The 14,746-nt window shown below is 47.8% G+C and overlaps 1 pseudogene; it reads right to left on the reverse strand.

The window, feature by feature from the left end:
- Positions 1–66: 66 nt before the first annotated feature.
- On the reverse strand, positions 67–14,675 carry LOC124024246 (annotated as a pseudogene).
- Positions 14,676–14,746: the final 71 nt, after the last annotated feature.

Here is a 14,746-nt window from a genome sequence, read left to right on the forward strand (position 1 = left end):
TAGGAGCTGAGCCCTCTAGTACATATCTATGGGGGTGGGTTCCTTGGGGATATTTTGAATGAAGGTCTTCCCTCCTCTCTACTTCTCTCCGTCTCGGTGGTGCAGCCTTCTCTCGTACTGGCGCTTGGTGATGATGTATTTGAAGAACTCGTAGACGGACCAGCTGATGGCGGTGGAGGGCATCTGATAGATGATCCTGGCCTGGACGCCCTTAAAGAACGCCGCCCCACCCCCCCATCCTGTACACAGTCCGGAACGCCTCCCCTAACCCCGAGATGTGGCGCCCCCCAGTGGCAGACGCCGTCCCTACACTCGCTCCAACCCCCAGCGCTCCTGGGACCTCAGCATGGACCGCTAGGGCTTCCTGGGTGTTGAGGAGGGTCTTACAGACATCAAGCGGGGTGGTGGCGGCGGCAGCAATGGCCCCGGCAAGCGCCCCAGAGATGACGTGAGAGGAGGGGTTGTACTGTCTGTGGGGGTTGAGCAGCTCCTGGAGGTACTCGTAGGTCATGAAGTGAAGAGCCTGGAAGGGGACGTTCATGGTCAGCTGGGTGGTGTAGGAGCGGTAGAAGGCCCCGGGGCCCTCACGCCTCCAGATGGAACCCACGCAGTCAGACACGCCGCGGTACGGGGAGTTGTACATCTGCATACGCTGCTTCACCACTAGAGGGGAGAGAGAGAGACGGTAAAAAAAAACTTTTCAAGTACACAACCAGACAGAGAGGAAGGTCAGCCTAGAGGAAGGTCAGCCTAGAGGAAGGTCAGCCCAGAGGAAGGTCAGCATAGAGGAAAAGGGAGAGGAGAGGAAGGTCAGCCTAGAGGAAGGTCAGCCTAGAGGAAAAGGGAGAGGAGAGGAAGGTCAGCCTAGAGGAAGGTCAGCCTAGAGGAAAAGGGAGAGGAGAGGAAGGTCAGCCTAGAGGAAAAGGAAGGTCAGCATAGAGGAAAAGTGAGAGGAGAGGAAGGTCAGCCTAGAGGAAAAGGGAGAGGAGAGGAAGGTCAGCCTAGAGGAAAAGGAAGGTCAGCATAGAGGAAAATGGAGAGGAGAGGAAGGTCAGCCTAGTGGAAGGTCAGCCTAGAGGAAAAGGGAGAGGAGAGGAAGCTCAGCCTAGAGGAAGGTCAGCCTAGAGGAAAAGGAAGGTCCGCCTAGAGGAAAAGGGAGAGGAGAGGAAGGTCAGCCTAGAGGAAAAGGAAGGTCAGCATAGAGGAAAAGGGAGAGGAGAGGGAGGTCAGCCTAGTGGAACGTCAGCCTAGAGGAAAAGGGAGAGGAGAGGAAGGTCAGCCTAGAGGAAAAGGAAGGTCAACATAGAGGAAAAGGGAGAGGAGAGGAAGGTCAAGCCTAGAGGAAAAGGGAGAGGAGAGGAAGGTCAGCCTAGAGGAAGGTCAGCCTAGAGGAAAAGGGAGAGGAGAGGAAGCTCAGCCTAGAGGAAGGTCAGCCTAGAGGAAAAGGAAGGTCCGCCTAGAGGAAAAGGAAGGTCCGCCTAGAGGAAAAGGAAGGTCAGCCTAGAGGAAAAGGAAGGTCAGCCTAGAGGAAAAGGAAGGTCAGCCTAGAGGAAAAGGAAGGTCAGCCTAGAGGAAAAGGAAGGTCAGCCTAGAGGAAAAGGGAGAGGAAGAAAGAACAGGTGATGGCAGGACCGAGAAGAAAATAATAGTTGAAAGGAGAAGAGTAGCACATCTAGTCAAAACAGAGATATTAGGCTTTTAATGAGGGATACAGTTGGGACACACCATCAAGGGATTCCCCATTGCAGCCAATCAGAATGAGATGAAACCAGTCTCTAAAAGAAACGCTACTTAGGAAAGTAAAAGGAAATGGGGCTTATGGAATTCAGAACACCAGAAAGTTCAAAGCGTCCAATCCCGTCCCTAGTGACCCAGCCGGTGGACCAATGGCACAGCTGGCTGGCACACCTGGTCCCGGTCAGGTTGCTATGGAAACACCAATCACCATGGCCACATGTGTGAGAGCCAACGGATGTTAATGCTATAGAGCTATACACTTGAGGGAGCAGGATGTAAACACACACCTGCAAACCGGTCGACTAATGACACTCACAGATGTGTGTTCCGATGCCCCTTTAGTTAGATGATGCTAACCCTCAACACTGATCTAAGGCCAGTTTTACTTTTCCTGCCCTCAAGGTCAAGGATAGGATATGACTCATGTAAGCTGATCCTATATCTGTGCCTACTAGCAACTTCTACCCAGGTGCTGCTCCTAATGGTACAGTCTCAGAGCTCCCCCTAGTGTCCTGTAGCAGTATATAAAGAGGTGTGCTATAAATACTCATACAGAGCAGGGATTACTGTTCTATTAATGTATCAGGGAGTCTGAGGCACCAGATATCTACAGTGTGTATCAGGGAGTCACCAGATATCTACAGTGTGTATCAGGGAGTCACCAGATATCTACAGTGTGTATCAGGGAGTCACCAGATATCTACAGTGTGTATCAGGGAGTCACCAGATATCTACAGTGTGTCAGGGAGTATCAGTGTGAGTCACCAGATATCTACAGTGTGTATCAGGGAGTCACCAGATATCTACAGTGTGTATCAGGGAGTCACCAGATATCTACAGTGTGTATCAGGGAGTCACCAGATATCTACAGTGTGTATCAGGGAGTCACCAGATATCTACAGTGTGTATCAGGGAGTCACCAGATATCTACAGTGTGTATCAGGGAGTCACCAGATATCTACAGTGTGTATCAGGGAGTCACCAGATATCTACAGTGTGTATCAGGAGGCACCAGATATCTACAGTGTGTATCAGGGAGTCACCAGATATCTACAGTGTGTATCAGGGAGTCACCAGATATCTACAGTGTGTATCAGGGAGTCACCAGATATCTACAGTGTGTATCAGGGAGTCACCAGATATCTACAGTGTGTATCAGGGAGTCACCAGATATCTACAGTGTGTATCAGGGAGTCACCAGATATCTACAGTGTGTATCAGGGAGTCACCAGATATCTACAGTGTGTATCAGGGAGTCACCAGAACGTCACATCCATCATTTATTAGGTCCTCAAATCAGCTTTCTGAATTACCATAGAAGCACCAGAACATCACATTCATCAACATTTTGAAGATTTCTCCACAAATGAGGTGCAAATAACTAAAAGCTGATCTACCTAACTGTGTAGAGACCACAGTAGTTCCCAGAGTTAACCATCCCTGAGACGGTGTGGTAACACATGTCTCACGTTTAGTGAAGATGTTTGGTACAGTGGGACGTTTTGTAAAAGGGCTTTATGAATGAATAAACATATCAATGCATCAACCTACGTGACATCAGCAGAATGCAGTGGTGAGCACTGAAATGGTCCCCCATCATAAAACACAGTGCACTATGACCCGCGGTGCACTATGACCCGCGGTGCACTATGACCCCGGTGCACTATGACCCCCGGTGCACTATGACCCCCGGTGCACTATGACCCCCGGTGCACTATGACCCACGGCACCTAACGGCTTGGCAGCTGCGTTCATACAGATGATGTCGCCGTAGTCTACGGCCGATAGGAACGTCAACTGAACATTTAGCGAGAGGCAGGACCTATTTCTACAGAAGACCATTTTTAATTCTCAGCTTTTTACCAACCTATCAATATGCTTTTGAAAAAGACCGCTTTTCATCTATCCAGACGCCCAGATATTTGTAAGCAGGGACGCAACCAATATGGACGCCATCCAAAACACATGCTTAAGTCACAAGGACATTATTCTGGTGACATGATGATCGATGTTTGGCTGCAGTTTGTGACAAATTAAAATAATCTTGCTCTTTTGTCCAAAATCATCTCATCATCTAGGCTAGAGCCCTGCACGGGTATGAATAATTTTAAGACCAAGCCCTACCCTACCCAGGCCCGCTGGCTTCTGCCAAAAGTAGGCCTGCCTGGCCCTGCCCGAAATCAGAAATAACTGTTAGTTAATCCATAAACTGCTCCTCTGTCTGTCATTCGCTCCCTGCACACAGCTCGCTCTGCATGCCGCGTATCCATAGCAACGGCTCAGCTTGGGCTGCACTGCTCAGTAAAGAGACATGCACACACACACACAAAGTCCACACAATACGTGCGCACAGTATGCGCACACAGTACGCGCGCACACAGTACGCGCGCACAGTACGCGCGCACACACACACACACATACATACACACAATGTATGCGCGCACAGTACACACACAGTATACATACACAATGCCCACACGCACACACAGTACGCGCGCACACACAGTACGCGCGCACCCACACACAGTACGCGCGCACCCACAGTACGCGCGCACCCACAGTACGCGCGCACCCACAGTACGCGCGCACACACAGTACGCGCGCACACACAGTACGCGCGCACACACAGTACGCGCGCACACACACACAGTACGCGCGCACACACACACAGTACGCGCACACACACACAGTACGCGCACACACACACACAGTACGCGCACACACACAGTACGCGCACACACACAGTACGCGCACACACACACAGTGCGCGCGCACACACACAGTACGCGCGCACACACACAGTACGCGCGCACACACACACAGTACGCGCACACACACACAGTACGCGCACACACACACAGTACGCGCACACACACACAGTACGCGCACACACACACAGTACGCGCACACACACACAGTACACGCACACACACAGTACGCGCACACACACAGTACGCGCACACACACACAGTACGCGCACACACACACAGTACGCGCACACACACACAGTACGCACACACACAGTACACGCACACACACAGTACACGCACACACACAGTACACGCACAAACACACACAGTACGCGCACACATATTATGCACACACAGTTTTACCTTCTGCTGGGTTCATGATAGCATCATGGAGTACAGTGGCCATGCAGCCTGCCATTCCTGTTAAAAGAGACAGCAGAGGGTAGAGAGATGGTTGGTTACCAGTGCAGTAAGACAAAAACACAGCAGTAGAGAGATGGTTGGTTACCAGTGCAGTAAGACAAAAACACAGCAGTAGAGAGATGGTTGGTTACCAGTGCAGTAAGAGAAAAACACAGCAGTAGAGAGATGGTTGGTTACCAGTGCAGTAAGACAAAAACACAGCAGTGTAGGCCGCAACTTTCCTTCATCTGTCGGTCTCTCAGTGACCGTTGGTCAAATTAGCAACATTGCTAATACCTCTAAGGTACAGTACGTATGCACATGTTAATGTCTCAGGGAATGTGTGGCTGTAACACCGTACCATTAGCAAAGTGGCTGTTCGCTCCCGGGTGGACCACGTTGCTGAGTGAGAACTTGAGTTTCTCATAACAGGCAAAGTACAGAGCATGGGCTGGCCCCGCCCCTATCGCCATGACGTTCAGCCCCCTCACAGGTCGCCACACCCCCTCGGTACGCACGATCTGACGTAGCGCGTCCATCACGTTACGGTAACGCGCCCCCGGCTCGGGCTGCAGGCTCTGCATCCGCGTCTGGAGAGAGAGAGAGAGAGAGAGAGAGAGAGAGAGAGAGAGAGAGAGAGAGAGAGAGAGAGAGAGAGAGAGAGGGAGAGAAAGAGAGAGGAAGAGAAGAGGAGAAAGAGAAGAGAGAGAGAAAGAGGAAGAGAGAAAGAGAAGAGAGAGAGAGAGAGAGAGGGAGGGAGAGAAAGAGAGAGGAAGAGAAGAGGAGAAAGAGAAGAGAGAGAGAAAGAGGAGAGAGAGAGGAAGAGAGAAAGAGAAGAGAGAGAGAGGGAAGACAAGGAGGGATAAAGGGGGAGGAGAGGGACAGAAAGAATGTAGAAGAGGGGGTGGTAGAAACGAGAGGGAAGGGCATCAATGCATGGTCAATCAACTCTTTCAAAGTTCAGCTAATTAGTGGGTCAAGTAAGAGAGCAGTCACAGTGCAGTTCACCAGGTCCAATACACTAGACATTTCTCTGTATAGCCTAACAGTATGTTCCTGTTTACTGGCTCACAAGTCAGTTAGGTAGGTAGATGCATCACAATGCCAAGACATAATAACCAGGCCTGAGGCTACTGGGTTCCACCCTTCCTCTGTCAACAGGGCACCAGTCACTGTGTCACAACAGAATAATGCTCTGTATGGGAAGGATGGAGCAATAACCAAACTTCTGAGATTGCATCAACAGTAGAATAGCCTCCTTTATCCAATCACAGAGGACACCAAGATGGAAGGGTGGGGAAATGACTTCTGGAGGGCAGGGATGGAAATTCCCACTCATGACTACACACACTTCTGGGAAACGGAAAGTCAGAATGAACGTGGAGGAACAGTGTTTTGTTGTCATATATATATATATATTTTTACACAAGGCTCTAAAAGACTGCCCCAACTTTCATTGTTTCTAAAGTGGTTGTAAGTGTTTTATTTTGCAGCGACAGATCGCACAGGCCTTAAATTTTAAAGGCCATTTCTGCACCTCACCAATTCTCAGAACCAATACAACAGTGTTAGATAGACCTCCACACCAGTCTGTCCTTGGCATCCCACTCCAACCCATGTTACTAGAAACACTGAGCTAACAGTCAACACCATCTCTACACAATCACACGCACTACCATGTTTATTTCCATTTTACTGCCCTGTTCGTTTTCACATGCGGCGTCATCTACGCCCTGTGGAAGTTGCAGTGCGCACACACACACACACACACACACACACACACACACACACACACACACACACACACACACACACACACACACACACACACACACACACACACACACACACACACACACACACACACACACACACACACACGTGTGCTATGTTTGCGTTGTGTCTACAGCAACAATGGTTCACTTTCATCCCCCACTCCTCTTCAGGAAATGTAAACATCAGAACACACCCGGTAGCATAACGTTCATGTAACCAGACTTAGCACTACCAGGGTATAGACAGACACCTGAGAGTCCAGCTTCAGGGGGAAATGAAAGGATAGGGGTTAACTTAACACGGCTGAATCCCCTGGGAAAGCCCCCCTTTCTGAGCGATTTCTTGCCCTCGTCTCTCTGGTCCACCTCGTCTCTCTGGTCCCCCTCGTCTCTCTGGTCCCCCTCGTCTCTCTGGTCCCCCTCGTCTCTCTGGTCCACCTCGTCTCTCTGGTCCACCTCGTCTCTCTGGTCCACCTCGTCTCTCTGGTCCACCTCGTCTCTCTGGTCCACCTCGTCTCTCTGGTCCCCTCGTCTCTCTGGTCCACCTCGTCTCTCTGGTCCACCTCGTCTCTCTGGTCCACCTCTCTGGTCCACCGTCTCTCTGGTCCACCTCGTCTCTCTGGTCCACCTCGTCTCTCTGGTCCCCCTCGTCTCTCCACTATGTTGAGAAGCCCTAGATGTGCAGTCCAGTCAGGCCACAGGCCCCTGCAGCAACAGAGTACAGTACACAGGACGGGGAAACCAGCTCAACATATTACTGGTCTTCTCTCCTGTATGAGAAACCTTGTATCCCAAATGTCACCCTGTTGCATAGCCTATATTTCAGTGCCTCTGACTGGAGACCTACTTTAAAGGGCCTTGGTCAAGTAGAGCACTATAGAAGGAATATGGTGCCATTTGGGATGCACAAAAAAACAGTGTTTGGCCTTGTCTTGTGAGGACAGTCGTGGTTGTCGTGGCAGCCATTGACACTTCATGTTGGTTTATACTCAACTCAAGCGCTCGTGGCTGTTATAACACTCGTCCTCATGGCTGTTATCCTCGTGGCTGTTATAACACACCTCGTGGCTGTTCCTCGTGGCTGTTATAACACTCGTCCTCGTGGCTGTTATAACACTCGTCCTCGTGGCTGTTATAACACTCGTCCTCGTGGCTGCTGTTATAACACTCGTCCTCGTGGCTGTTATAACACTCGTCCTCGTGGCTGTTATAACACTCGTCCTCGTGGCTGTTATAACACTCGTCCTCGTGGCTGTATAACACTCGTCCTCGTGGCTGTTATAACACTCGTCCTCGTGGCTGTTATAACACTCGTCCTCGTGGCTGTTATAACACTCGTCCTCGTGGCTGTTATAACACTCGTCCTCGTGGCTGTTATAACACACGTGGCTGTTATAACCTCGTGTGGCTGTTATAACACTCGTCCTCGTGGCTGTTATAACACTCGTCCTCGTGGCTGTTATAACACTGGCTGTCCTCGTGGCTGTTATAACACTCGTCCCTCGTGGCTGTTATAACACTCGTCCTCGTGGCTGTTATAACACTCGTCCTCGTGGCTGTTATAACACTCGTCCTCGTGGCTGTTATAACACTCGTCCTCGTGGCTGTTATAACACTCGCCCTCGTGGCTGTTATAACACTCGTCCTCGTGGCTGTTATAACACTAACACGTCCTCATGGCTGTTATAACACTCGTCCTCATGGCTGTTATAACACTCGTCCTCATGGCTGTTATAACACTCGTCCTCATGGCTGTTATAACACTCATCCTCATGGCTGTTATAACACTCGTCCTCATGGCTGTTATAACACTCATCCTCATGGCTGTTATAACACTCGTCCTCATGGCTGTTATAACACTCGTCCTCATGGCTGTTATAACACTCGTCATCATGGTTTGCTGTCAAGTGTTTTGGGGCTTTGATCCTCATGGCTTGGCAACTGCCATTCCACTTCGCTGTCACAGTGACCTCAATATAAACAGTCTCATCAGATCCAATACCACATTTAGAAGCTACTAGCGTCGTCCATTAATTCATACCAAGAACGATTCTTATTGTTAATCCCTTAAAGGTCTAGTGTGATCATGCCTCATACTGGCTGTGCATTACAATCTCTCTATTGGCAGCTTTCTGAAATAGTTTCTGTACTGTAGCTGAATGGGCCTAACTGGAAATCATGCAACTACACCGATGATGCCAGGCTCAGGTCAACCGGCGTTAGGGCGCCCGCGGGCTCGGGGCGTTACGGCACCCTCGGGCCGTCGTTACGGCACCCACGGGCCAACTGGTACGGTGCCAAGCTAGATAAGCGGCAGACCTGTCTTCTAGCTAAAGGTCCTTTAGAAGTCCTGGGTCGTATTCAGAAGGGGCGGGCAGTGAAGAGAAACGGCTCCTCAGCTCAGAACAGGGTGAGTGTGTCCTAAATGGCACCCACAGGCCAGTGTTACAGCACCCTGTACCCCGAATAGTGCACTACCTTTGACCAGAGTCCTATGGCACTACAAAAGGAATACGCTGCCATTTGAGACACAGAGAGACAGTGACACACCTTGTAAAAAGGTCCCAGCAGCAATGAGGAAATGGGTATTTTGAAAATCTATGGCGGAAACAGCAAGAGATGGGAAGGAAGGAGCGCCAACGCAAATTCCTTTATTTAACCACGAGTGACGTCTGTCAGAGCACCGTTTCAACAAGGCAGGACTCCGCGCTGGGAAATCAACCAGATCAAATGAGGAAGTAGTGGTCTCTAACTAGCCCATGAACACCAGTATCAGCCTTACAGCGACCCAATGACTTGAGACATGTCCCTAGTAAATGAGTGACAGGAAAGTGTGCAACAGTCAAGATTGATCCTGAAAAGGTCAGGACAGTGAAAATACAGTACCTTGCCTTCAGACAGTATTCACACCCCTGGACTTTTCACACATTTTGTTGTACTACAGCCTCAACTTAAAATGGATTCAAATGTAGATGTTGTGTCACTGGCCGACACACACACACAATATCTCATAATGTAAAAGTGGAAATATTTTTGAAAAGTTGACAAATGACTCAAAAACGAAATGCTGAAATGTCAAGTGAATAAGTATTCAAGCCCTTTGTTATGACAAGCCACAACATATTAAGGAGTGCAAATGTGCTTCAGTCACATAATAAAGTTACATGGACTTAAACAATGTGCATAATTACATTTACATTTACATTTAAGTCATTTAGCAGACGCTCTTATCCAGAGCGACTTACAAATTGGTGCGTTCACCTTATGACATCCAGCAGCCACTTTACAATAGTGCATCTAAATCTTTTAAGGAGGGGGTGAGAAGGATTACTTTATCCTATCCTAGGTATTCCTTAAAGAGGTGGGGTTTCAGGTGTCTCCGGAAGGTGGTGATTGACTCCGCTGTCCTGGCGTCGTGAGGGAGTTTGTTCCACCATTGGGGGCCAGAGCAGCGAACAGTTTTGACTGGGCTGAGCGGGAGCTGTACTTCCTCAGTGGTAGGGAGGCGAGCAGGCCAGAGGTGGATGAACGCAGTGCCCTTGTTTGGGTGTAGGGCCTGATCAGAGCTTGGAGGTACTGAGGTGCCATTCCCCTCACAGCTCCGTAGGCAAGCACCATGGTCTTGTAGCGGATGCGATACATAATAGGATGCGATGCATAATAGTGTTTAACGTGATTTATGAAAGACTACCTCATCTCTGTACCCCACACATACAGGTGTAAGGTCCCTCAGTCAAACAGTGATTCAACTACAAAGACCAGGGAGGTTTTCCAATGCCTTACAAAGAAGGGCACCTATTGGTAGATGGGTACAAAAATAAGAAAATCAGACATTGAATATCCCTTTGAGCCTCTGGTGAAGTTATGAATTACACTTTGGATGATGTATCAGTAGACCCAGTCACTACAAAGACACTTCCTTCTCAGTTGCCGGAGACAAAGGAAACGGCTCAGGGATTTCACCATGAGGCCAACGGTGACTTTAAAACAGCTGCAGAGTTTAACGGCTGTGATGGGAGAAAACTGAAGATGGATCAACAAACTTGTAGTTACTCCACAATACTAACCGAAATGACAGAGTGAAAAGAAGGATGCCTGTACAGAATTAAAAATAATCCAAAATATGCATCCTGTTTGCAATACGGCACTAAAGTAAAACGCCCAAAAATGTGCCAATGAAATTAACTATGTCCATAATATAAAAAGTGTTAAGTTTGGGGCAAATCCATCACAACACATCCCTCACTGACCACTTAATACCACTTAATATTGTCAAGCATGGTGGTGGCTACATCATGTTATGGGTATGCTTGTCATCGGCAAGGATCAGGGAGTTTTTGGGGGATAAAGCTAAAGCTGAATAGAGCTAAGCACAAGCAATAACCTATAGGAAAACCCGATTCAGTCTGCTGAGAGACCAATTCACCTTTCAGGAGGACAATAACCTAAAACACAAAGCCAAATATACACTGGAGTTGCTTACCAAGATGATAAAGAATGTTCCTGAGTGGCCGAGTTACAGTTTTGACTTAAAAATCATCTTGAAAATCTATGGCAAGTCTTGAAAATGGCTATCTAGCAAAGATAAACAACTAATTTGACTGAGCTGGAGAAGTTAATAAATCATAATCTTAGAGACTTACCCAGAAAGACACACAGCTGTAATTACATCCAAATGTCAGTCTAACATTTATTGACTCAGTGGTGTGACTACTTATGTACACGAGATAATTATGCATTTCATTTTCAATAAATTTGCAAACATCTCTAAGAACATGTTTCACTTTGTCAATATGGGGTAGTGTGTGTAAATGGGTGAGAATAAAATTATTAAATGAATTTTGAATTCAGTCTAACAACAAAATGTGGAATAAACCAAGGGGTATGAATTATTCCTGAAGGCACTGTAAATGAAGGGCCTTATGGTCAGCCAGGGCTCCAAAGCTTTCAGCCATTAATAACTGATTTAAGGCAGACTGCCCAGAGCCAAAAGCAGAGACCACAGTATACAGTGGTAGTATGGGACAGTGGTATTCTAGACCAACGGATATGTATGGGTGTACCATGGTTGTTCAGGACAGGGGTATTCTAGATCAAAGGATATGTATGGGTGTACCATGGTTGTACAGGACAGGGGTATTCTAGACCAAAAGGTATGTATGGGTGTACCATGGTTGTTCAGGACAGGGGTATTCTAGATCAAAGGATATGTATGGGTGTACCATGGTTGTACAGGACAGGGGTATTCTAGACCAAAAGGTATGTATGGGTGTACCATGGTTGTTCAGGACAGGGGTATTCTTCTAGTACCATGGTTGTTCAAAGGGTATGTATGGGTGTACCATGGTTGTTCAGGACAGGGGTATTCTAGACCAAAGGGTATGTATGGGTGTACCATGGTTGTTCAGGACAGATCAAAGGGTATGTATGGGTGTACCATGGTTGTTCAGGACAGGGGTATTCTAGATCAAAGGGTATGTATGGGTGTACCATGGTTGTTCAGGACAGGGGTATTCTAGATCAAAGGGTATGTATGGGTGTACCATGGTTGTTCAGGACTAGACCAAAGGGTATTCTAGACAGGGGTATTCAAAGGGTATGTATGGGTGTACCATGGTTGTTCAGGACAGGGGTATTCTAGACCAAAGGGTATGTATGGGTGTACCATGGTTGTTCAGGACCATATGGGTGGGTTGTATTCTAGACCAAAGGGTATGTATGGGTTCTAGACCAAAGGGTATGTATGGGTGTACCATGGTTGTACAGGACAGGGGTGGAAGCATGGTTGTTCAGGAAGCCTGTGGGGAATGGTTGTCAGACTCTACCAGGATTCTTTATTAAAGGGCCAGTGCAGTCAAAATATTTTGTTTCCCTGTGTTTTACATCATATTGTACAGCAGCGGATGAAACTAACACCATAGAAACATAAGTTATATAATGACAGTTGCTGGTTGAGAATACATTCTAGCATTAGAATGTACAGTACTAGAGGCCACTTTTTCTATCTGGCTGGATACTCCATGTTCTTTCTGAAAACACTAGGTATTCTAGACCAAAGGGTATGTGCGTATCATGATCGTATGGGGCAGGATTATAAGGTAACAGAGGTTATAGGTGTTCAGTTGAGGTTCTCATTCTCACCCTACAACCAATTAATCTGCCCAGGTGGTGAGAGATCAGGGATGAGGACAGCCAACAGGTGCCAAACCCTGTTTAAACTCAAACTAGTTGGATCAGTCAGTGGCTGGACAAAGTTCAGATACACAACCTAGCTATGCAAATAGGGCACAGGATGAACCAAAAACTCCATGTTGAGTTGAGAATCAATGGCATCCATTCTATAAAATAGCTACATTTATCTGCAGTTCTGTTTCAGTGAACCCTCCAGCGGTAATAACTCAAGTAAAAGCTTGTAATCACGTGTAACAACAGCAGCCCAGCTGACATCAGTGAATAGACAGAGGAGTCTATTGAGTATCTCCAATCCAGGGCCTTGTGACCAACATACACATTAACCAACACTAACCAACTACTTTCCCTTCTCCTTGTGGATTATGAAAGAAAGTGGTGATTATGCAATGATCTAGCCTAGCTCGATACAAATATGGATTTGATGACAGCCATAACAACTATGTGCCTTCATAGCTTTTAGCTGGAATCACTGCTCCAAAACAAACCGGTGTCATATAGTTAGATTGACAAGCTTCAATGTATTATAGTTTGGAGACTAGGAATGTATACAGTGTGAGGCAAGTGTGTACAACTAACTAGGCCCTACATGGGTACATAAGAGCACTTTGTGTGATACTTGGTTAGGTAGCTAAGGTTTCATTACACTGACGTAACCTGGCTGGCTCCTCTCCTGTCCGTCAGCTAACTAACGCGGGTAGTGATTAACCTTGGCTTAAAAGTACAACTACATTTAAAAAAATAATAAAACGAGCAGCCTAGATCATTATTTGGCGACATGTCACTTTTCACCTTCGCTAGTTATCAACCTACTCGAGCTCAGGCTTTGGGCCTAGCAACGGGATGTAAGTCAACAACGGCTGCGATTCGGAATAACACCGTTAGCTAACAAACTAACTTAGTTAGCCATTTAAACAACTGCTGGTGGCTCCTCTGACAACGTACATGTCACCGGGGAATGTGTACATGTGTTATTTTAGCAACACTTGTGTGCAGACGTGCTGTATCTACACAATTAGTTAGCTAACTATTCCTCCCCTCTTTCCATTCTGGAGTAATAGTGAACAGCTAACTAGCCTCAGACACCGGTAACTGACGCTACAAGCTTAGCTACACAATAGCAATCAAGCGCCTGGCTAAAGACTCATTTATTCATGTTGACTAGTTAGTTTTTTCTAGTTTTTATTTATTTAACCGTTGTTCTTTTACCTTAACACAGTCGATGGGATACATTAAGCAGTGTTCCATGATGCCAGCCACGGCGCCGGCTAACATGTGTGTACTGGTGGCTACACCCTGTGGGAGCCCCTCGTAGTCTATTTCGGTCTCCGTAGCCGCCACCGTGGGCTCGGGGGCTGCTCGGAGTTGCAACACCGCAGTAAAGTCCGGTTCCGCTGTTATCCGTGGCGGTGACAGACCACCAACAAACCCCTCCGTAGCATCCAAAATCCTCCCGCCGAGCCATCGAATGTCTGCCCCTGCAGCTCCAGCAGCAACCCCGGCATCGACGCTTGGTGTGTCCACCCGCCTGGACACGAAACCATTCGCTTCCATGCAGATACGATATAATAAAGTCCAAGCTGCGCGGTTATTCCTCGGTTTCGACACGAATCTCTTGAGGGTTGTCGAGGATAACTCCAGCCGATAACGGGCCCCACCAGACCGACACTGGCTCAAGGGGAGGCTAAAGTCGGCAAGGGGAATAATGCACTTGGCGGACTGGAGAGGGCTTGTCAGTGAGTCACGCCGGAAACGGTTACATTATTGTGTATTTCACCGGTCAAACATTATGAAATATGGAATGAATCCCAGCGATTGGCTGATTTGCAGTGTAATTATTCATAAAATAAGGCGGGAATAGACCAAAGGGGAGGGATGTGGAAGGCTGGCAGT

The sequence above is a fragment of the Oncorhynchus gorbuscha genome, unplaced genomic scaffold (genome assembly GCF_021184085.1).
Source record: "Oncorhynchus gorbuscha isolate QuinsamMale2020 ecotype Even-year unplaced genomic scaffold, OgorEven_v1.0 Un_scaffold_1806, whole genome shotgun sequence".
Lineage (NCBI taxonomy): Eukaryota > Metazoa > Chordata > Actinopteri > Salmoniformes > Salmonidae > Oncorhynchus > Oncorhynchus gorbuscha.